The sequence below is a fragment of the Rhinatrema bivittatum genome, chromosome 1 (genome assembly GCF_901001135.1).
Source record: "Rhinatrema bivittatum chromosome 1, aRhiBiv1.1, whole genome shotgun sequence".
Classification (NCBI taxonomy): Eukaryota; Metazoa; Chordata; class Amphibia; order Gymnophiona; family Rhinatrematidae; genus Rhinatrema; species Rhinatrema bivittatum.
In genome coordinates, this window is record NC_042615.1 from 101,887,493 (window position 1) to 101,912,652 (window position 25,160).

Consider the following 25,160-nt stretch of genomic DNA (forward strand, 5'->3'; position numbering starts at 1 on the left):
GGGAACTGGGGAAGGCCCCAATGCGTTGCCACACGTAAATGCATATATCTTCTCCCCCTTGCACGTGCCGAGCTGGCATTTTATAACATGTGCGTGCTAGCTTGCGCATGTTATAAAATCACGCATCCATGTGTGCACGCTGGGTAGTGTACACATGAGCACGTGTGCACAATTTTTTTAAATCTACCCCTATCTTTGTAAGTGATATTTCAGAAGGGTTAGAAGGAAAAGTTTGTCTTTTTGTTGATGACACAATGATCTGCAACAGAATGGACATGCCTGAAGGAGTAGAGAGAATGAGAAGTGACCTAGGAAAGCTCAATAAGTGTTCAAAGGTTTGGCAGTTGGGTTTCAATGCCAAAAGTTGTAGAGACATGCATTTGGGATATGGCAATCCAAAGGAGTTGTGTGTGTTGGGGGGGAGGGGGGAAGAGTTATGCACAAGAACTGGGAGATAGTGTCTGATGATCTGAAGATAGCAAAGCAATGTGACAAGGCGGTGGCTAAGACCAGAGGGATGCTGGGCTGCATCAAAAGAGGCATAACTAGAAGAAAAAGGAAATGATAATACTAATGTACACCTAGAATACTGTGTTCAGTTCTAGAGAACTCAATTCAAAGAGGATATGGACAGAATAGAAGCTGTCCAGAGAAAGGCAACTAAAATGGTGTGAGGTCTCTACAGAAAATCATTTGAAATGAGACTGGACCTTAGTATGTATACCCTGGAGGAAAGAAGAGACAGGAGTGATAGGATACAGGCCTCAAATACCTGAAACAAATTAATGATTTGCAAAAATCAAATCTCTTCCAGTGGAAAAGAAGCTGTAAAACTAGGGTTCACAATATGAAACTCCAAGGGGGAAGATTCAGGAACAAGGTCGGGAAATAGTTCTTCATTGAAAAGATGCTTGATGCATGGAATGCCCTCTCCCAAGAATTGGTGAAGACAAGAACGGTGGTGGAATTCAAAAGGGCATGGGACAAACATAGAGAAGCCTTGCTGGCTAGAGAATGGAAATGAAGACATGGGCTAACTTTTATATTGCACCTAAAGTTTACATTTCTGCTTGGTTGATAGCCTACACCGAGTGGCAGTTGCTACTACCCTGAACAGAAGGTTTGAGGGTAGTCTTCATGGAGCAGTAGTTGCTATTATCTTGAAGACTGGATGGACCACTGTGGTCTTTATCTTCCATCATTCACAATGTTAAAATGTAGCCATCACTAGTGAGAGGAGCAGTGCCTAGTGGTTAATGTAATGGTTGAGAATCAGGGAAACCAAGATTCAAACTCCCATCTCCCACTAGGGATGTGAATCGTTTTTTGACGATTTAAAATATCGTCCGATATATTTTAAATCATCAAAAATCGTTAGGGCCACGATACAATACCAATTCCCCCGATTTATCATCAAAATATCGTAAATCGGGGGAAGGGAGAGGGCAGGAAAACCGGCACACTAAAACCCCCTAAAACCCACCCCCGACCCTTTAAATTAAATCCCCCACCCTCCCGAACCCCCCCCATGCCTTAAATTACCTGGGGGTCCAGCGGCGGTCCGGAACGGCAGCGGTCCGGAACGTCCTCCTGCAATTGAATCGTGTTGTCTTCAGCCGGCGCCATTTTTCAAAATGGCGGCGCAAAATGGCGGCGGCCATAGACCAATACGATTCGACTGCAGGAGGTCGTTCCGGACCCCCGCTGGACTTTTGGCAATTCTTGTGGGGGTCAGGAGGCCCCCCCAAGCTGGCCAAAAGTCCCTGGGGGTCCAGCGGGGGTCCGGAAAATGATCTCCTGCCGCAAATAGTTTTCCGTACGGAAAATGGCGCCGGCAGGAGATCGACTGCAGGAGGTCGTTCAGCGGCGGTCCGGAACCCCCGCTGAACGACCTCCTGCAGTCGATCTCCTGCCGGCGCCATTTTCCGTACGGAAAACGATTCGCGGCAGGAGATCGTTTTCCGGACCCCCGCTGGACCCCCAGGGACTTTTGGTCAGCTTGGGGGGGCCTCCTGACCCCCACAAGACTTGCCAAAAGTTCAGAGGGGGTCCGGAACGACCTCCTGCAGTCGAATCGTGTTGGTCTATGGCCGCCGCCATTTTGCGCCGCCATTTTGAAAAATGGCGCCGGCTGACGACAACACGATTCAATTGCAGGAGGCCGTTCCGGACCGCTGCCGTTCCGGACCGCCGCTGGACCCCCAGGTAATTTAAGGCATTGGGGGGGGGGGGTTCGGGAGGGTGGGGGATTTAATTTAAAGGGTCGGGGGTGGGTTTTAGGGGGTTTTAGTGTGCCGGCTCACGATTTTCACGATTTTCACGATACTTTAAACACTCAAACGGCAACAATACGATTCCCTCCCCCTCCCAGCCAAAATCGATCGTTAAGACGATCGAGTACACGATTCACATCTCTATCTCCCACTGACACTTTCAAACAACTTTCCATGGCACCATATATGGGACTATACAGATATACTATAGAAGTTTAGAATCCATGCAGATGTGTCTACAGTGCTTTAAAAAAATATATATCTGTGCCCCTAAAAGTCCAGGTATACTTTTCTGTATACACACAATTTTACATGTACCCAGGACATTTTAAACAAGCATATTTTTTCAGATATGCACCTACATTTCCGGATTTTCTGGGGTGGGCTCATTCTAAGATGCCCCCTCCCCCCAGCAAGACTATTCAAACCTGTCACCAAAAATCTTGAGGCTCTGACTCAAGGTCCCTCCTGATGCAGTTATCCCAAAACAGGGTCTGTGTTGGGGGGGACCAGTGATTTGACTTCGAACAACACTGTCATTTTAACACATCATAAAAAGTATTAAATACTTTATTGAATCTGCTGAAAGATTTGTGGATATCACAATTTGTTGACCATTTCTTCTCGATTTTATACCCCCAGCAAGGCAGCCAAATATTAATACCAGGAATGACCCTGATGGTAACAAATAAAGATGAGCTCTTCTCAATCTGGGGGGGGGGGGGAGATCTGCAGGAACAACCAAGCTCTGCAGCACACAATCAATTCATTATTTATTTATTTATTTATTTGTTTATTTATTTAATGAGTTTTATATACCGTCATTCGGTAAAGCCATCACAACAGTTTACAAAAGTTCAAAATGCAGGATTTTTAACAATTGAGCAAAAAGGGATAACAGGAAGTATATTAAACAAAGGAGAGATATTCAATTGCAAATATATTAAAGATATTACTCCACAGAGTAAGTACTTTGTATGAAATAAAAAGGTGGGTGGGGGTAGAGATGGGCATAGAGAGCTGTGGGAGGTGTGTGTAAGTTGGAAGATTTAGGAGTGTGGAAGATAGGGAATGAGGTTTTGAGGGATGGGATGGTTGTTGGAGGGTATTTATTTATTTGATTTATATTCTGCTTTTCAGAACTTCAAAGCAGATTACATTCAGGTACTATAGGGTATTAGGGTATGTGAAGCTGTGGGGGAATTGAGGGATGTGGGTATATAAGAACATAAGAAACATAAGAAAATGCCATACTGGGTCAGACCAAGGGTCCATCAAGCCCAGCATCCTGTTTCCAACAGTGGCCAATCCAGGCCATAAGAAACTGGCAAGTACCCAAAAACTAAGTCTATTCCATGTAACCATTGCTAATGGCAGTGACTATTCTCTAAGTGAACTTAATAGCAGGTAATGGACTTCTCCTCCAAGAACTTATCCAATCCTTTTTTAAACACAGCTATACTAACTAGGGATGTGAATCGTTTTAGGACGATTAAAATTATCGTCCGATAATTTTAATATCGTCTTAAACCGTTATGGAACACAATACAATACAGATTCTAACGATTTATCGTTATAAATCGTTAGAATCGTGAGCCGGCACACTAAAACCCCCTAAAACCCACCCCCGACCCTTTAAATTAAATCCCCCACCCTCCCGAACCCCCCCCCAATAACTTAAATAACCTGCGGGTCCAGCGGCGGTCCAGAACGGCAGCGGTCCGGAACGGGCTCCTGCTTCTGAATCTTGTCGTCTTCAGCCGGCGCCATTTTCCAAAATGGCGCCGAAAAATGGCGGCGGCCATAGACGAAAAAGATTGGACGGCAGGAGGTCCTTCCTGGACCCCCGCTGGACTTTTGGCAAGTCTCGTGGGGGTCAGGAGGCCCCCCACAAGCTGGCCAAAAGTTCCTGGAGGTCCAGCGGGGGTCAGGGAGCGATTTCCCGCCGCGAATCGTTTTTGTACGGAAAATGGCGCCGGCAGGAGATCGACTGCAGGAGGTCGTTCAGCGAGGGTTCCGGCGCCTCGCTGAACGACCTCCTGCAGTCGATCTCCTGCCGGCGCCATTTTCCGTACGAAAACGATTCGCGGCGGGAAATCGCTCCCTGACCCCCGCTGGACCTCCAGGAACTTTTGGCCAGCTTGTGGGGGGCCTCCTGACCCCCACGAGACTTGCCAAAAGTCCAGCGGGGGTCCGGAAGGACCTCCTGCCGTCCAATCTTTTTCGTCTATGGCCGCCGCCATTTTTCGGCGCCATTTTGGAAAATGGCGCCGGCTGAAGACGACAAGATTCAGGAGCAGGAGCCCGTTCCGGACCGCTGCCGTTCCGGACCGCCGCTGGACCCGCAGGTTATTTAAGTTATTTGGGGGGGGTTCGGGAGGGTGGGGGATTTAATTTAAAGGGTCGGGGGTGGGTTTTAGGGGGTTTTAATGTGCCGGTTTTTCGATTTTTCGATTTTTCGATTTTTCGATTTTTAACGATTTTTAACGATTTTTCACGATATTTTACCCCCCCAAACGGCAACAATATGATTCCCTCCCCCTCCCAGCCGAAATCGATCGTTAAGACGATCGAGGACACGATTCACATCCCTACTAACTGCACGAACCACATTCTCTGGCAACAAATTCCAGAGTTTAATTGTACGTTGAGTAAAAAAGAACTTTCTCCGATTAGTTTTAAATGTGCCCCATGCTAACTTCATGGAGTGCCCCCTAGTCTTTCTACTATCCGAAAGAGTAAATAACCGATTCACATCTACCCATTCTAGACCTCTCATGATTTTAAACACCTCTATCATATCCCCCCTCAGTCGTCTCTTCTCCAAGCTGAAAAGTCCTAACCTCTTTAGTCTTTCCTCATAGGGGAGTTGTTCCATTCCCCTTATCATTTTGGTAGCCCTTCTCTGTACCTTCTCCATCGCAATTATATCTTTTTTGAGATGCGGCGACCAGAATTGTACACAATATTCAAGGTGCGGTCTCACCATGGAGCGATACAGAGGCATTATGACATTTTCCGTTTTATTCATCATTCCTTTTCTAATAATTACCAACATTCTGTTTGCTTTTTTGACTGCCGCAGCACACTGCACCGATGATTTCAATGTGTTATCCACTATGACACCTAGATCTCTTTCTTGGGTTGTAGCACCTAATATGGAACCCAACATTGTGTAATTATAGCATGGGTTATTTTTCCCTATATGTATCACCTTGCACTTATCCACATTAAATTTCATCTGCCATTTGGATGCCCAATTTTCCAGTCTCACAAGGTCTTCCTGCAATTTATCACAATCTGCTTGTGATTTAACTACTCTGAACAATTTTGTGTCATCTGCAAATTTGATTATCTCACTCGTCGTATTTCTTTCCAGATCATTTATAAATATATTGAACAGTAAGGGTCCCAATACAGATCCCTGAGGCACTCCACTGTCCACTCCCTTCCACTGAGAAAATTGCCCATTTAATCCTACTCTCTGTTTCCTGTCTTTTAGCCAGTTTGCAATCCATGAAAGGACATCACCATCTATCCCATGACTTTTTACTTTTCCTAGAAGCCTCTCATGAGGAACTTTGTCAAATGCCTTCTGAAAATCCAAGTATACTATATCTACCGGTTCACCTTTATCCACATGTTTATTAACTCCTTCAAAAAAGTGAAGCAGATTTGTGAGGCAAGACTTGCCCTGGGTAAAGCCATGCTGACTTTGTTCCATTAAACCATGTCTTTCTATATGTTCTGTGATTTTCATGTTTAGAACACTTTCCACTATTTTTCCTGGCACTGAAGTCAGGCTAACCGGTCTGTAGTTTCCCGGATCGCCCCTGGAGCCCTTTTTAAATATTGGGGTTACATTTGCTATCCTCCAGTCTTCAGGTACAATGGATGATTTTAATGATAAGTTACACATTTTTACTAATATAAATTCTGGTATAAACTCTGGGGTGTATACCATCCGGTCCAGGTGATTTACTACTCTTCAGTTTGTCAATCAGGCCTACCACATCTTCTAGGTTCACCGTGATTTGATTCAGTCCATCTGAATCATTACCCATGAAAACTTTCTCCATTACGGGTACCTCTCCATTACGGGTACCTTCTCCATTACAGGTACCTCCCTGTAATGGAGACTCCTCATTCCCCTATATAGGGGAATGAGGAGTCTTTTTGGGAGGTTGGGGATTGTGGGTGGTAGTGGGTGTTTTTTAAAGTTTTTTTCCCCAAGAGATGTATAGCAATGTTGTTTAGTTGTTTTGTTGTTTTTGCATGGTCCTGTTTTGTGTTATGTAAGGTTTTGTTATGCTTTACTGTAATTTGCTGAGATTTGGTGTATCAATGGAATAGAAATTGAGCAAATAAAAATATAATGGTGTGAATGGGGTTGTGGGGGATGCTAGGTAGGGCAAATGCTAAACAACATATATAGATGTACAAAGGGACAGTGTAGAGACACTGGGAGTTTTAGGGAAAATTAATAACATAGAAATGAGAAGTTCTCAAAACTAGCAACATAGAATTAACATATGTTATTGCTCTTTTTCCCTATATAGATTAAGGATCTCAAAGCTGAGATGCAAGGAGAGGGAGTGGTTAAAGCAGCGACATGCTAGGCAGGAGGAGGCCACATATACACCATCTAAATGACCCATTAGGACATGTTTATTATTCTGGACAGTTTATTTTCTGCTTTCACCACAGGCCCTATAATTGCTCTGACAAACAACAAGACCCTATTTTTGCCACTACCTGCTAGAGTGAGAAGAAGTAAAAATTTCATTTCATTTTTTCTTTCATTTATGGGGTGTTTTTTATCCCCACAAATTTCATTTCATTTAATGTTTATTGCATTTATTAGGTTTAAAAAAATGAAATAAGCATAAAACATGGGAGCTCCCAAGGACTCCCGACCCACTATCTATCCCTCCCATCCAAAGAAATGCCAGGGCCAGGATCTTCCCAGGTTCCCATTTATCTGGTCTGTGGGATATTTGACAATGAGATCTAAACCCAGTCCAAAATCTTGACCTTGCAAAAGCCTAGGCCATGGTAGATCACTGTAATCTTGGCCTAGGCCCCATGCAAGGCCCAGGCTTGAAAGGCTGGTTCCAACACCAGGGCCCAGTCTGGAGGTCAGGTCCTAATGCCTAAGCCTCGACCCAGAACAGGTTCTGATGCCTAGATCAAGGCCCAAGCCAAGACTGAATGTCAGGGCGCAGCCTGGAGGCCAGGTCCTGATGCTTGGGTCTCGGCCGGATCCAGGCCAGATGCCAAGTCTTGAGGCCCAGGCCTCAGCCCAGGCTCAAATCCAGGCCTAGAACTCAGGCCTCAAAGGTCCTGGCATTAGGACCTGTACTCCAGGCTGGGCCTCTGCAACAGGACTGGCTCCAGGCTAAGGCTTTGTCATTCTTTAAACTTGGTTAAAGTCTCAAGGTCCATTATTTCAGTGTTGGAAATTGGCTGTAAAGGATCTATTATGTTTAGATCACAGAACATGTCATTGAATGCCAGAAAGTCAGGAGAAAAGATCCAAAAAACTTGGCTACCATAGTCATTTCCAAAGGAAGTCCAGTAGAAATACCTATTGGATTGAACTAAGGGAGTCACATGATATGGATGATTCTTCCTGTGGGACGGATGTCTTGGACTGTCTGATTGGGAATAAGGGTTAGTAGGGTTTGGGGGTCTCGTTGTTGTTATATGTTTTTTTGTTATTATGTATGTGAGTTAAACATATTATTCAAAAACTGCCATACTCCAATATGGTGACCTACTTGAAGAGGGAGGTGCTGGAGTTAATTAACTCCAATGTGTCCTTGGAGAATGTTGTCATTTCAACTACGAAGAAAGAAGATGGCTGAAAAGGATCTTTGAGGTCTGGGCTTTGGTCTTTGTCCTGACCCTGAGCCAAGGCCTAGGTATCAGGATCTATCCTCCGAACTGGGCTTTGATGTCTGGCCTGGGTCTAGGCTGAGACCCAGGCATTTTTACCCGCTCTTCAGACTGGGCCCCAGCATCAGTTCTGTGCCCTGTGCTGCGACATTGGATTCCCGATGGAGAAGGTATGTAGGGAGAAATTTGGGGGTCTCTGCCGAGGCTCTGGAGTCAGGCCCAGACCTCGGCCAAGATTCCAGCATTGCATTTGCACCTTGGCCGTGGCTATTGCATCAGGCTGTGGCCTAAGCCTAGGTGAGGACCCAGCCACAGGCCTCAACCCAGGCCCATGTCCCAGTATCACACTTGGAAGTAGGCTGAGGCCCCTGCTTTGGGCCTTAGCTTATTTCCTAGGTGAATCCTTATCCTCAGTCTGGGCCTAGGCACAATGATTCACTTTTTGTTTCTGTTGTTTTCATAATGAAACATGAAAACCCACAAAATTTAGTCAGAGTTTCAAACACTTCATTTTGAGAACAAAATGAAACTAAGTAGGATATTTCTTCTCATTTTCTATTTCATTTTTCCAGAATGCCTATCCCTAATACCTACTACAAATTCCTCATGCACATTAAAGTATTCCTTATAAAGTCCCAGGATCATGGGCAGAACTTATTGACTTGTGTCAGCATCATAGCCCTTGATGGCTTGGAATGCAAGGAACACTTGTACATGTACCTAACCACAGGAGTGATTTCCGAGGGCTTATCGCCATCTAGGCACCATGCTATAATGGATTGCTTTTCAGTAGGCAATGTATCTCTGAGATCCTATATATATGGTTTTGCAATCCTTATCTTCCCCCAAAGTAAATGGGTGTCCACCAGATAGGCTCACTTCCCATTGCTTCCACTACTCCCATAAATGGATAAATATAATGCTGCCTGTTTCTATGCTGCAGCAAAGCACACCCCTGAGTACATTAACAGATGACTTGTCACACACTTTTATCTTTGGAGGAGGAGGAGGAAGAGTGACTGGCTCCTTCTTCTACAGCAGCAGCTGTGCTCACCTGTAATCACCACCACCACCACCACCTCTGGACCCTGCAGCAACACAGAAGCTACCATCCCCTCCCACTCATGGTCTTGGGCCTCAGTCTGAGGAAGTACTGCATTCTTTCCCCTCCCCAGTAGGCCCTCTCTCCTGTTTTGCTCCAGAATCTCTGGATGCTGGTCCTGAGACTCCACAGCCATTGCTGGGTGAGGGAGGCAAGCAGATCACTGGATACCTTCCCCTGGATTCAGAACTGCACTCCTTGGCTACAGTGGTAGGATCTGTGGCTGGAACACCCATTCCTAGCTCTGAGGTCCAGGTTTTAGCTGCTATAGGAGAAGTATTACAAAGGATGAGGAGGATATCCATTGTCTGTGAAATGTCTTTGGGAGGCTGGTGGAGGGCTATATGGATGTTCTTGAACAGGTGTGTATGAGGGAATTCCACAAATCCATGCTCCCTAGGCCCTTTAGAACCTTGTCGTCAGAGGTTCTTGAGATATTTTTATTTCTGTAAATAGTTTACTTCCTAGTTTTCCCCACCCCTTCCCCTCTAATAGAGTATATTATAAATATTTTTATATATTTACATTTTAATGTTTTTGTAATCCCTTCTCCGGTTTAGGGGCCAGGAGGGCAGCACTACATGAGGGTCCTGGGACCAACCCTTTTATTCTCTCCCATTCCAATGTAGTCCAAGGGCCCCAGAATGGTTCTTTTTAATGCCGGAGGGATGGGGGAGGCATAAATCCTCTAAGACCAAGAATGGCAAGGATGACTCTTCTTTCAATGCCCTGGCAGGGTATCAAGTCTCTTTCAGCTTCAGGGGATGTGAGTGCCAACAAAATACACTGGAGGCTCAGAGTGAGTGTCCAAATGAAAATCTTATTTTCAGAATAATTAAATAGTAGGAATGCTACATTTACATCAGATCTTGCATGAAAAGGTGAATTTGACATTTCTACAATTTATCTGTGCAAGTGTCTCTCAGTATTGGGCAGGGAATCTCTCACTCACCAGGACAGGAGGACTTTTGCCCTCCAGGACAGGGTAACATTTACCCTCTAGGACTTGGAAATGTAAGGTCCCCAGTTGGGCAGGTTTTCCCTAGTTGAATGGAAAAAAAAATCTTTCTAAAAATTCTGATGGCAAAAAGATTACAGACTTTGCACAAATATCTCACTTTACTTATCTCTCTTTACTTCTTCTCCCCAGGGTGAAGACTCTGTTGGGGGCCTCTAAAGGTAACAAAAGTCCTTGCTCAATGTTCTCTTCTTCAATGACAAAGATGGGTCTTTCAGTGGGAAAGGTACAGAAATAAGCTTTGCCAAGTTATTCCCTCTTCAGGGCTGGAAAGGTTGCCACAAATTTCCTTCCTGGTAATTCAAGGAAAAAACTTCTTAAAAATAGGCAAATCTGGAATCCTTTCTCAGAGGGTCACCTCTGATCTAGACCCTTGGTGTGAGCTGGAGAACAATGGAATATTTCATATCTCCTGATCTAACCTAACTGGTAAATACTCACTTACTCAGAAATCTTCCAGCCAGGGGTAGCAAGGCTCTTACAGGATAGAGACCTCAAAGATAAATTCAAAAATCAGACACTAAATCTCTGATATCAATCTCACATGGGACTGATCCCCTTCCCACATCTGGTAGGATTCTGGACTTGAGGCCCAGTACCAAGAACAGTGGAACAAACTCTAACTTAGGAGAAACTACTCTTGGTTTCTAACTCAAAGTGGCCCATTGTGAAATGCTACAGGTTGCTTTTATATACAGCAGGGGTTTGGCCATTCCAGCAACTACAGTGGAGGAGCTGTTCTGAATGGTTCACCCCTCCCTCCACTACTTTTCCTATCTTAGAATAGGGCCATATAATGATGATTTTAAATGTATATTCTGTTTGTGACTTTTTTTTTATGAATGTCAGGGACCATCTCCTCCCAGAATCTAACCCATGTATTTATTTATTTAACAGATTTATTGCCAGCCATTCCAATATTCAGGGTGTTGTGCAATAATACATTCATAAAGTTGATACAAACAAACATGTATAACAATAAAATACAGAAGACAAATTCATTGCCACACAGAGATTCTGCTGGTGTGATATTTAGTCTGTTGTGCCATATGCCTTTCGAAAGAGAAATGTTTATAATGCTTTCCAGAAGAATTTCAGGTCTGGTATGGAATTCCAGAGAATGTGTTCACAGATAGATGTGTTGGTTAAGAGATGAGCTGCAGAATCTTGTATTATTTGTAAAAGGCGAGTGACTTAAGTAGGCAAGCCAACAAACAGAGCATTGCAATAATCCAGGCTTGAGAAGAGAAAGGACTGAAGAATAGTCCTGAAATCTTTGGGTTTCAACAAGGGCCCAACAACTCACATTGTTTTTCTGGGAAGTCCTTTGTCTTTCTTGGACCCTCAGATTCAGAACATCCACAGGAAAACGTCTCTCAGCACACCTTGGAATCCCAGGCTTTCTCCTCTCCTGAACGTTTCCACTTTCCTCTCAATAAGATTTGGCCAAACTCTTACCTCGGTCCCAGCATCTTCCCTGACCAGGAACAGTTTCTTCTACAGACACCCCTATGGATGAGAGGGAGTCCACTCTTCCTGATCCTTTCCCTGTCTAGAGAAATATCTTCAGGAGGCATAGCAAGAGTAATTTGTAGAAAACAGACTGTGTTAAGGATTTTATGTGATCATGCATTGACAAAGAGGGGTCAACAAGAACCCCAAAGTTATGAACTGATTTAGAAACAGGAATGGACTGACCTTCAAAGGAAATGTTTTCTGGAAAAGTCTTAGAATTACAGTGAGACATTATCATGATTTCAGTGTTATTAACATTCACAGAAAGTTTGTTGCGTTGAACCATTCTTGAATAGTGTGTAGCCATAAGAAAATGAATTGTTTGGTAAGGGCTCAAGAAGATTTGATCAGAATCAGACCTTACACCACGGAGTTCTCTTTGAGACTGTGTCTTATTGTCATACCCCAGACCTTTCACCTTTCCAGTCTTGGTGTGGAAGTGTGTGGTGTATGTGTGTGTGTGGGGGGAGGGGAGGGGGCTGCTTTGTACCTCTCATGTTGTTTTGGAGTCTTGAAGTCACTCATTATGCTGCTTGGCCCCTTTATCAGTGCCTGTTTTGGCTATTTTTTTCTCTCACCTTTTCTGCTTTGTTCCCCCTTCATGCTGCCTTAGGTTGCTGATGCCAGTTTTGATATCAGTTTGCCAATTGAGATGCCATCAGGAGTTTATGTCACTATTGCTTGTGCCCTCTTTTGGAGCCTTGGGGTGTTCTTCCCACTCTTGATTTCTTCTTGGCTTGTTATACTGGGGTGTTTTGTTCCCAGAACAAAAATTTGAAAAATTCAATAAAAGACATGTTTCACTACCAAGGCACAGCACTTGTTCTGTAATTCTTTCTTTCCTCCAATGATCTCAGCTTGGTTTTCCCACCCTGTTGAATGGCTGATTACACTGGGGTGGTTTGTCCAAAAAAGCCCTCATTCAGAAGGACAAAAAACTGGCATAAGTCAAACGATGCTCAAGATTAATTATTTTGATATTCTGAATGTGATAAAAGTTAGAATGTGAGAATGATTTCATGTAAAACCAGAAAATCAGGAAATGGAACAGCCTGAAATCAGCTAAATCATATGGAAAATGGTTTGCAAATAAAACAGCCCTCAGGAAAACTACACCACAATCATTAGAGAAACAATTTTGTTGCCCTACATGTGATAACATTCTCCTTCAGAAAGCCCGTTCTATAATAAAATCAAAATTCTACCCTGCAACTTGGGGGTCTTTGTGCCACTCAGATTAGCTTCCATGCCCATATCTTATACCTTGGAGCTCTCTTTACCATTGTGCCTTCCTATTATGCCCCAGACCTAACACCATGAGTTGTTCTTGCTAGTCTGGTGGGCAGCTATAACCTCCCATGTTGTTTTGGTGTCTTATTTATTTATTTATTTATTTGTTTTGTTTTTATACACCAGTGTTCTATTTTACATATCACATTGGTTTACAGTCAACATGACTGGTGCAGGAAATCAGGCGTTTCCTTTTATCTAATACAAGGAACATCTATAACAGGAAAATGGATAAAAAAGAAAGAAAAACGTTAAACAATAGTCAGGGTTATATATATATTATATATTACAATATAACCTCTATGATTGATGAAAGGTTAACCAAATAACAAGGTATTAGGGATGTGCAGCAGGGACGGAATCATCCCATTCGGTATTCGTATTCGTCGGGACCCAAATCTGTTGCATCCGTTCTCGAGGGACCCTGATCCGTTCATTAGTTACATATGTATTTGTTTCCCCCAAAAAAACCCATCCCAACCCTTTAAATTTAATTAACTACAACCCGCCACCCTCCTGACCCCCCCAAGACTTGCCAAAAGTCCCTGGTGGTCCAGTGGGGGTCCTGGAGTGATCTCCTGCACTCGGGCCATCGGCTGCAGGTTTTCAAAATGGCGCCAATAGCCTTTGCCCTTACTATGTTACAGGGGTTACTGGTGCCATTGGTCGGCCCTGTCACATGGTAGGAGCAAATGATGGCTGGCATCACCTTGTGCTCCTACCATGTGACAGGGGCCGACTAATGGCACCGGTAGCCCCTGTGACATAGTAAGGACAAAGGCTACCAATGCCATTTTTAATACTGGCAGCTGAAGGTCCAAGTGCAGGAGATCGCTCCAGGATCCCCGCTGGACCACCAGGGACGTTTGGAAAGTCTTGGGGGTGTCAGGAGGGTGGGGGTTTATTCATTAGTGATACGTTGTATTCGTGGGGGTTCGCCCTACATTTTGTGTCCCCCACAAATACAAAAAATATCGCATATATGTTGCGGATTGCCAATACATTGCAAACAAATGCACATCCCTACAAGGTATAGATAATGTATACCATGTCAGTATACAGGGAGCTGAGGAGTAGGTAAGAATAGGGACTCCTCTTGTCGATTACAAAGTAACATATAAAATGGATAAGCAGTTGTACAAAATCTAATGAGTAGTTATTGCAGGGAAGCAGGGAATGGTGATGAACTATTAGGCCGGAATTGGGAGGGGGGAGGGTGTTGTAGGGGTAGGTACTAACTAGGAACTAACTAAGGTGGTAATGGAGAGATTTTCCATGGCTGTAGGGGTTAGGGTCTGGTATAGGATTCGGTCACGTTATTGCTGCGAAGGCTTTGTGAAATAGCCAGGTTTAAGTTTTTTTCTTGAAAGATTGAGTTGACTGATCTGTTCTAAGTTCTATAGGGAGCTTGTTCCACAAGGTGAGTCTGGCAAGTGATGGTGTTCGTTCTCTTGTTGATAACTTGTGTCTTGCTTTCGGGGACGGTGTTTGTAGGAATCCGGTGTTTGATGATCGTAGGTTCCTTGGTGGAGTGTGGAGGTGAAGGGGTGGAGTTAGCCAGTTGGATTTGCTGTTTTGTAGAATTTTATGTACGATGGTTGGACTCTTTGATGAATGGGCAGCTAGTGTAGTTCTTTGAGTATGGGTGTGATGTGCTCCGATCTTCTGCTGTTTGTGAGAGCTCTGGCAGCAGCGTTTTGAAGAAGTTGGATAGGTTTAAGGGAGGATGCTAGGAGATCTAGTCTTGAAGCCACTCTCTGTATTGCTTGGTGCCTTTATCAGTGCCTGCTTTGGAGTTTTCTGCCACCTTTTCTGCTTCATTCCCCCTTCATGCTGCCTCAGGATTCTGATGCCACTTTCTGTGCTAGTTTACCACTTGAGATGCCATCACGATTTCATGTCACTGTTACTGGTGCCAAATTTTGGAGCTTTGCAGTGCTCTTCAACTTTTCCTGCTTCTTTTCTCCTCTCACAGTGACTTGGTGAACTCCTGTCAATGTTGGTACCCATTTGCCCCTTTACGGAATCTTAGGCTATTCAAACCACTTTTACTTACAGTCTTTCTAGGTACCTTAGAGTTCTTTCTCACTTCTGTTAATTTCATCACACAGGTTTTAAGGCAATTGAGATTAGAAAACCCCAATTCTAGAGCCCAATATAGGCTGTAATGCTCCCCCATTGACTTTAAAGGAAAAGAGAAAAGTGAATCAAACTAAAAAAAAAGCATTTTTTTCTTCATTTTGAAACTAAAGAAACAAATTTGAATTTTGAAATGAAACAAAATTGTTTTCTGCTGCACATTCTTTAGGGATGTGCAGCAGGGACGGATTCGTCCCATTCGGTATTCGTCAGAACCCAAATCCGTTGCATCCATTCCTGTGGACCCCGATCCATTCATTACTTACATATGTATTCATTTCCCAAAAAACCCCCCACCCCAACCCTTTACATTTAATTTACTACAACTACCCACCCTCCTAACCCCCCAAGACTTGCCAAAAGTCCCTGGTGGTCCAGCGGGGGTCCTGGAGCAATCTCCTGCAATCAGGCCGTTGGCTGCCAGTATTCAAAATGGCGCCAATAGCCTTTGCCCTTACTATGTCACAGGGACTATCGGCACCATTTTGAATACTGGCAGCCGACAGCCTGAGTGCAGGAGATCGCTCCAGGACCCCCACTGGACCACCAGGGACTTTTGGCAAGTCTTGGGGGGGTCAGGAGGGTGGGGGTTTATTCGTTAGTGATACGTTGTATTCATGGGGGTTCGCCATTCATTTTGTGACCCCCATGAATACAACAAATATGGCATATAGGTTGCGGATTGCCAATATGTTGCAAATGAATGCACATCCCTAACATTCTTAGTTAACATTAACATGTAGATCTGTTGTTTAAAATTAAAGGTTTTTCTAGTAGTATGAGCAAGTAACACAAGTACTTGCTCATACTCTTCTGAAACTCCTCTGAAACTCACAAAAAGTAATAAGCTCATTTACAAAGGTATCCTTCCTCTCTGTATCCTTCTAGTGCCTTTTCGGTAGTGCAGAGTTCTGTCGCTTTTCTCTGTCTCTTTCTCCCACTTGCCAGCCACACTCAGGGAGTCCCTTTCTGATCTCCTTGACAGTCATGTACCTCTTTGGAGCCTTCTTTGGCAGACAAGATTTAGTCTCGCAAGGCCCAACACCTCACATTGTTTTTCTGGGAATTCCTTTGTCTTTCTTGGACCCTCAGATTCAGAACATCCACTGGAAAACTTCTCTCAGCACACCTTGGAATCCCAGGCTTTCTCCTCTCCTGGACTTTTCTACTTTCCTCTCAATAAGGTTTGTACAAACTCTTACCTCAGTCCCAGCATTTTCCCTGACCAGGAACATACAGACACCCCTATGGATGAGAGGGAGTCCACTTTTCCTGACCCTTTCCCTGCCTAGAGAAATATCTCTTCAAAAGTCCTCCACAAGGAGAGATTCTCACTCCTTCAGCTCTGTGCTAAGGCTAACTCTCAAATTCTCATCTTAAATCCTTCTGCATAACAAGATGCAAGGGTTTTTATTATATCACACCTCCATAATACACCTACAATACACTGACCTCACAATGGGGGATGGGTCTGGTTGATGCCCCTGACTCAAACTGAGAGTGCCCAAACCAGCTGATGCCACTGCTGCCATGTAAGCGAACAACAAAACTGCTTATAGGGAACAGAATTTGAAACCCTGTTACATTTAAAATCAAAGTTTCATGAGAGGGGCAAAGGCATGCTATTTGCCATTTTGATAATAGCCATTCTGGGTATTGAGCCCTACTGAGGGAGGGCCAGAAGGACCATTGGTGTCAGTGGTGGTTAGTGATCTGTGGTCTGGGTGGGTCTCCAAATGGGATGGTTTTGGGGGACTGGGTGGGGGCCATGTACCTCATTAGCATGTTTGTGGTACGGGGAAATATAATGTGAAATATTTAAATACTGCTTGATGTTAACCAGGTAGAGAGTCCATCAAGCTAGCTTGAGAGAACATTGCACAAATATCATCTCTGGGTGAGTTTCCTCAGTCCAAGGGTCATCAAATCTTCACAAGAGAGCACTGTTCTGTTTGTATGTCTTACTTTGAATGTCAAAGTGGCCCCTAACCCCTACACTAATACCTAAACCTCACCTCGAGTTACTAGATGGGCCTCCCATTGAAATATAAATACCTATCTGGTATTAGTGCATTACGGCTGGGCACTCTCTCTCTCCCTCCCCTCGGCTGGTGCACCAGGATCCTCAAAAGTACTAAACAGGCAGTTGAGAACACAAGTGTTAACAGCACTTTTCACAAGCAATAAGCCCTTAACTCATGTGAAAATGCCTTCTAGCATTTTGATAAATTACCTTATAAGTTTTGCTGAATATCCAGCTATACTCAACTGGGTAACTTCCCTGCACTCTGGCTTGCTCAGTATCTGCATGTTTACTTATTTTAAACAACTGGAATTTTATTTAGCAGCTAAAATACCTCTTACGATATTATCACTGCAGAGGGGAGCTGACAGTTCTGCAAGTTGATAGAAGAAAAAACAAGCCACAGAATAAATGAGAAAAAAACAGGAGCTTAGGGAACAGGAAGAAAACAAAAAGAGACACAATCAAACTACTGTGTTTCAAGATAATGGTTATCACATTTCACATACCACTCTGTAAATGCCATGTCATGTCCTATTCCAAAGTTCCTGTGTTGACAGGTGATTCTTCCATTGCACAGTATATCAAGAACAGACTACAAAGAAATCTAAGGAAAAGACAAAATATGACAGGGAGCTTTCTGTATTTCCATTTCTTTGTGAAACTGTAAATAACTTATTTAGCATGAAATGTCTAAATTCCTCAAGTAAAAATCTCTAAATGGTACTGCAATCTTGGGCAATTCTACTACCTTTGCCCAGTAATTAGTATTAGTAGAATTATTATGCTTTTCTGAAAATATGCTGTCTTGGACCTTTTCCTAATATTGTATATCTTATTGAGACTTTTACTTGAACAATTTAGATATTTCATACTAAATACATTACAGTTTACAGTTTCACAAAGAAATAAAAGTACAAAGGGCTCCCTGTCATATTTTGTCTTTTCATTAAATCTCTTTGCAGTCTGTTCTTGATACACAGTCCAATGCAAGAATCACCTATCAATACCAGAACTTTAGAAAGTGACATGACATGGCATTACAGACAGAGTGGTATGTGAAATGTGGTAGTCACTATCTTGAAACACTGTAGTTTGATTGTGTCTCTGCCTGCTCCAGCTCCATTCCTGCTCCCATGTTCCGGCTCCTGCTTTTGCTTGCTTCTCCGGTTTTGACTTCAGCTTGATTCCTGGTATTCTCTGTCTGCAGCCCGTCCTGACTCTTGGCATGTTCTCTGGCTTCGTGTTTCTTCTGAATGCCTTGACCTCTGGCCTGCCTCCTCGTCTTGCACCTCCGCTGCCTGCCTCGACTCCTGGACCATCTCCGACTTCCCAAGTCTTCAGCCTGCCTCGATTCTGACTGTTCACCGGACTCTTCTTCACCAGGAGACCTTCGCCTAAGTCCTGCTGGCCCCGGTACCCAAGGGCTCAACCTGTGGGGAACAAGGGCAGGTATCAAATCCAAATGGTTAGATTTTATTTGCTTGCTTATTAAAAGGGCTGGCCAGCTCTTAAAATTTGTGTAAAATTATAATCTGATTTAATACTCAAGCCACATATCTCAATTGAAATCGCTACCATGGGGTTAGATACATTTTTGAAAACCCTAGCACACCACTAATCACAAGACATAAGTGTCACACATCTCACATAATTAATTTTTTGATCAGTCAAGTCTTTAAATACTTCTGCTATTAGTGTTAATATAAAACTCTCCCCAAATGCCCTCATAAATTTGATTTATTGCTCTCCTGAGAAATGGAAAGCATTGTAAGCATGCCATTATTAAAAGAGCCTGGATTCTTTGAACAATTTGAGAAGGATCTATGACTTGTCGAATCATTATGAGAGCTCTTCTTGCTACCACAGAGGCACAAAAATAAAATTAAGCAAAAAATAATTTGATATTATCTAAAATAATGTATATCCCACATCTGTTGTTCAAGGTGGGTCACATCAGAACAACATAGTAATAGTACAAAATCAAAATGTAAGACTGGATTCAGTAAACAAAGAATCTAAAGACATCTTTCCGATAAGGGTAGAAAAAAAGAAAGAGAAATCAGATAGAGGGCTTATCAAGAATATAGATACATATGCGTATTTAATGAGAATTTGTTACATATATTATTTGCTGATTAATATTTGCCAAACTCTTACAAAGTTTTCCAGTAAAGTGATTTATTTATTTATTTTTTACCATAGATTAGAAGACCTATGATAAACCAGATACATGTTTAAACACGTCTATGACCAACTGTAGTAACAGCTGTATTATTAAAACTAATACATTCTACTGATTGAAAGTAAAAGTCTAGATTTCTAATTTCATCATACCTAGACTATCGAATGCTAGGTGTCCAGACTGAAATATTTTTAAAGTTGCCATTTTCATCCATAATAGGGCTCTGACACAATTCAGATATTTCTGGTTAGTGTGAACTTGATCATTTGCACAATCAAATAAAGGGTCATTTGAATTCTTTTAAATCTATATTTAATTTATTTATTTAAATGGATTTATTATATGCATTCATGCATAAAAACATTTTTAATGCAGAAACTGCAGGAGAAGGAAAGTAGAATAACTAACTTGAACTGGAATTAGGATTTTCAAAATTTGAATTCAAAGTCAAATAGAATATGTATACATTGAAATGTGGCAAATATGTTTAGAATAAAGAAAAAAGAAAAATAAAGAAAATTAAAGAAAAAAATTTGACTGCATACCCCCTTACAAATTACTCTTGCTATGCCTCCTGAAGATATTTCTCTAGACAGGGAAAGGATCAGGAAGAGTCATATGACAGGTCAAACGTAGCGCCGGCGCCATTTCTACAACACACTGGAGGTCCGAGAGTAAAAGATCACACCGGGATCCTTCCTCTGGACCCCAGGTAATTTAAGGCATTTTGGGGGGGTTCGGGAGGGTGGGGGATTTATTTTAAAGGGTCGGAGTGAGTTTTAGGGTTGTTTTAGTGTGCCGGTTTTCCCGCCCTCCCCCTTCCCCTCCCCCCCCCACTGGACCCCAGGTAATTTAAGGCATTTTGGGTGGGTTCAGGAGGGTGGGGGATTTATTTTAAAGGGTCGGGGTGGGTTTTAGGGATGTTTTAGTGTGCCGGTTTTTGATTTACACGATTTACACAATTTACACGATATTTAAAAAACCCAAACTGCGACGATCCGATTCCCTCCCCCTCCCAGCCGAAATCGATCGTTAAGACGATCGATCACACGATTCACATCTCTAACAATGAACATTAATTCACAGCAATCCACATTGAATTTGCCTTTCCCAAATTCTATGAATCAGTTCACTTTATTCAAACTTTAGCACAGTTTTGACAATTGGAAGGTCTTACATTTGATTTATGTATGTATTTTTTTTTAATTTTATTTTGTTTCTTCAACTTTTATACCATCCATTCAAAAAAGAGCTGGGCAAGTCTATAAAACATATGACAAGCCTCAAATTTCTTGTGGGTTTTTTTGAACTAATTTGTGAATATCTAAATAAAACTTCAAACTCTGAATACCTAGTAGGGGTGTGCATCCGTTTTCCACGTATTTATAATCCGCAACGTATTTTGTCCTATCTGTTAAATATGTGGGGAGGAGAAATGCATCGTGACTCCCCACGTATTTAACGGATTTCTGTTTTATTCGGCCACCTAAATAAAATAAAAATTTAAACAAACCCTCCTGAACCCCTCAAAGACTTACCAAAACTCCATAGTGGTCCAGCGGGGGGTCCAGGAACTATCCCCTGCACTCACACCCTCAGTGCTGGTTTCATCATGGTGCCGATAGCCTTTGTCACAGGGGCTACCGGTGCCATTGGTCAGCCCCTGTCACATGGCCATCGGCGCCATCTTGTGCTCCTACCATGTGACAGGGGCTGACCAATGGCACCGGTAGCCCCTGTGACATAGTATGGGCAAAGGCTATCGGCGCCATTTTGAGTCCTGGCATCGGACAGCTGGAGTGCAGGAGGTCGCTCCGGGACCCCCGTTGGACCCACAGGGACTTTTGGCCAGCTTGGGGGGGCCTCCTGACCCCCACAAGACTTGCCAAAAGTCCAGCAGGGGTCCGGGAGCGACCTCCTGCACGCCGGCTGTCCGATGCCAATACTCAAAATGGCGCTGATCACATTTGCGCTCACTATGTCACAGGTACTGACGGTCGGCCCCTGTGACATAGTTAGGGCAAAGGCGATCGGCGCCATTTTGAACACTGGCAGCTGATCGCCTTTGCCCTCACTATGTCACAGGGGCCGACCGTCGGTACCTGTGACATAGTGAGGGCAAAGGCGATCGGCGCCATTTTGAGTCCTGGAATCGGACGGCCGGCGTGCAGGAGGTCGCTCCCGGACCTCCGCTGGACTTTTGGCAAGTCTTGTGGGGGTCAGGAGGCCCTCCCAAGCTGGCCAAAAGTCCCTGGGGGTCCAATGGGGGTCCCGGAGCGACCTCCTGCACGCCGGCCGTCCGGTGCCAGGACTCAAAATGGCGCCGATAGCCTTTGCCCATACTATGTCACAGGGGCTACCGGTGCCATTGGTCAGCCCCTGTCACATGGTAGGAGCACAAGATGGCGCCAGTGACCATGTGACAGGGGCTGACCAATGGCACCGGTAGCCCTTGTGACACAGGCTATCGGCGCCATGATGAAACCGGCAAACGAGGGTGTGAGAGTGCAGGGGATGGCTTCTGGACTCCCCGCTGGACCACCAGGGAGTTTTGGTAAGTCTTGGGGGGGGTCAGGAGGGTGGGGGGTTGTAGTTAATTTTAATTTTAGCTGGGACACGAGTATAACTCGCCGTATTAACGCATCGGGGCGCCATACGGCCGAATGCAACGCATTTGCTCCCCGACGAATCCGAATCACGAATGCAACGTATGACTTCCCTCTGCACATCCCTAATACCTAGTAGTTGAATAGAATTTGGGACATTTAAGCAATAGCATCTTAGCCTTCAGTAAGGATGTGGAAGAGATAGATGATATAGATTGGCTGAAATTGGCATAGTTTGAGTACATCTTCAAAGTTTCTACACATCTTTAATGATGATTTAACAAATGGCTGGAGACTAGATAATTCAGATTTGCTTGGGATTTAATTTGGCTACTTGTAGTTTAAGAATCATGGATCATGATTTATAATAGGGAAATAAACATTGTAGGCAATATATATAAGCGTTAACCATACATTAACAGGCAAAGAAAATACAAGCATGTTTGTTGTAATTTAAAAAATAGAATAATATTTAGATAATTGGACCTAGCTATAGTCCTCAGTTTGGGAAAAGCAAACTAGTTGAAGAGGAAGAAATGGAAAGATTCACATTTCAAATATCACTATAGACTCAGCAGGGATGCTGAAAGCAAAGTAGTGCTTAATAAGCTTAAGCTAGTAACTGGAAAAGAAAGGAAGAACTGCAAGTATCTTTCAGAAAAAGCTTTTACATTGCAGAAAAAAATAGAAACATAGAAACATAGAAATGATGGAAAAAAGGACCAGTCTGTCCAGCAAGCTTATGGTAGTAACTACGGGCAATACAAGCCACCCTTATAATTATCGGTTTACCAGACTGTCAAAGTCAGGGCCCTTGTTGGTTGCTGTTTGAATCCAATTCCCCATTACCTCTTGCCATTGAAGCAGAGAGGAATGTTGAAGTTGCATCAAGAGCATAAGGGCTTCTTGTTTAACGGTAGTAACAGCCATATCAGCAAGTTACTTCCATGCTTATTTGTTTTCCCAGATTGTGCATTCAATGTCCTTATTGGTTGCTGTCTGAATATTATTCCACTTTTCCTCTTTTTCTGCTGCTATTGAAGCAGAGAGTAATGATGGATTGCATCAACAGTATAAAGGCTTATTGGTTAAGGGTAGTAACCGCCACACCAGCAAGTTACCCATTCACTCTTTTCTTCATTCCCATCCTCTAGCCTTAAGGGATCAACAGTGTTTATCCCATGCCCCTTTGAAATCTTTTACTGTTTTTGTCTTCACCACCTCCTCTGGAAGGGCATTCCAGGCATCCACCACCCTTTCTGTGAAGAAATATTTCCTGACATTGGTTCTGAGTCGTACTCCCTGGAGTTTCATTTCATGACCCCTAGTTCTTCTGATTTCTTTCCAATGGAAAAAGTTTGTCATTGATTGTGCATCATTAAAACCTTTCAGGTATCTGAAGGTCTGTATCATATCACCCTGTACCTCCTTTCCTCCAGGGTATACATATTTAGAACTTTCAACCTCTCCTCATAAGTCATTTCATGGAGACCCACCACCATTTTGGTCATCCTTCTCTGGACCACCTCCATCCTGTCTCTGTTCCTTTTGAGATACAGTCTCTAGAATTGAACACAGTACTCCAGGTGAGGCCTCACCAAGGACCTGTAGAAGGGGATTATCAGCTCCTTTTTCTTACTGGTTATTTGTCTCTCAATGCAACCCATCATTCTTCTGGCTATTGCTATTGCCTTGTCACATTGCTTCGCCATCTTCAGATTGTTAGAAACTATCACCCTAAGGTCTCTCTCTTGTTCTGTGCACAACAGACTTTCATCCCCCATCACATACAGTTCTTTTGGTTTACCACATCCCAGATGTATGACTCTGTATTTCTTGGCATTGAATCCCAGCTGCTATATCTTCGACCACTGTTCAAGCTTCCTTAAATCACGTCTCATTCTCTCTACTCCTTCCGTTGTGTCCACTCTGTTGCAGATCTTAGTATCATCCACAAATAGACAAATTTTTCCTTCTATTCCTTTCGCAATGTGGCTCACAAAGATATTGAACAGAACCAGTCCCAACACCGATCCCTGTGGCACTCCACTTAACATGTTTTCTCTTCAGGGCAAGTTCCATTTACCATCACATGCTATCTTCTATTAGTCAATCAGTTTGTAAACCATGCCACCACCTTGGTGCTTACTCCCAAGCTTTTCATTTTATTCACGAGTCTTCTATGTGGTACCATATCAAAAGCTTTACTAAAATCAAAGTAAATCACATTGAGCGCTCTACCTTGATCCATTTTTCTAGTCACCCAATCAAAAAAATCAATCAGATTCATCTGATAGGACCTTCCCCTGGTGAATCCATACTGTCTCAGATCGAACAAGTCTGAGGTGAGGCTAACCAGCCTGAACTTTCCAGCCTCCTCTCTGCTCCCACCATCGCTCTTCTTCAGTCACTCGCCACCACTCCCATTTCCAAGGATCTATTGAACAGGTCACACAGAGGGCCCGTCATCACAGCTCTAATCTCCCTCAGTATCCTGGGATGGACCTCATAAGGCCCCATGGTTTTGTCCACTAACAGTTTTCCTAGCTCTTTCCATACAGTCTCTTCTGTAAATGCAGTTTGGTCTACTCCAACCCCTTCCACAGTCTTGTTTACTAACAGCGGTCCTTCTCCCAGGTCTTCTTTAGTGAACACTGAACTGAAGTATTTGTTTAATATTTCCACCATTTCTTTGTCTCTCTCCACACAATGATCCTGCTCACCTTTCAATTTCACCTCTTTGGACCTTTCTCCTTTCTGTAATGTATCTGAAGAATGTTTTGTCACCTTGCTTTACCTTTTTGGCAATCCTTTCTTCTGCCAGACTTTTTGCTTTCTTGATTACTTTCTTTTTCTCCATAAATTTTACTAGATATTCTTCCTTGTGTTCCTCTTTTTGGGATCCTTTATAATTCTTGAATGCTGCTTTTTTTTTTTTTTGCTTTTATTATGTCAGCCACCTCCTTTGAGAATCAGATTGGTTCTTATTTCTCTTACTTTTGTTTACTACATAATAGTAGAAAATCTCTCAAGCCTAGGTAGAATTCACAACAGACACAGAACAAGAAACACTAGCTCAAAAAATTACCAGATTAAAAATATATTGAACTC

General features: G+C 43.2%; 1 long non-coding RNA gene across 1 annotated transcript in view; it reads left to right on the plus strand.

Moving 5' to 3' along the window:
• Nucleotides 1-18,446: 18,446 nt before the first annotated feature.
• Nucleotides 18,447-25,160, plus strand: part of LOC115078148 — a 51,697-nt gene continuing 44,983 nt past the window's right edge. Inside the window, exon 1 of the long non-coding RNA XR_003853080.1 lies at nucleotides 18,447-18,726. This is a non-coding gene — a long non-coding RNA (uncharacterized LOC115078148). The remainder of the gene's footprint in view (nucleotides 18,727-25,160) is intronic.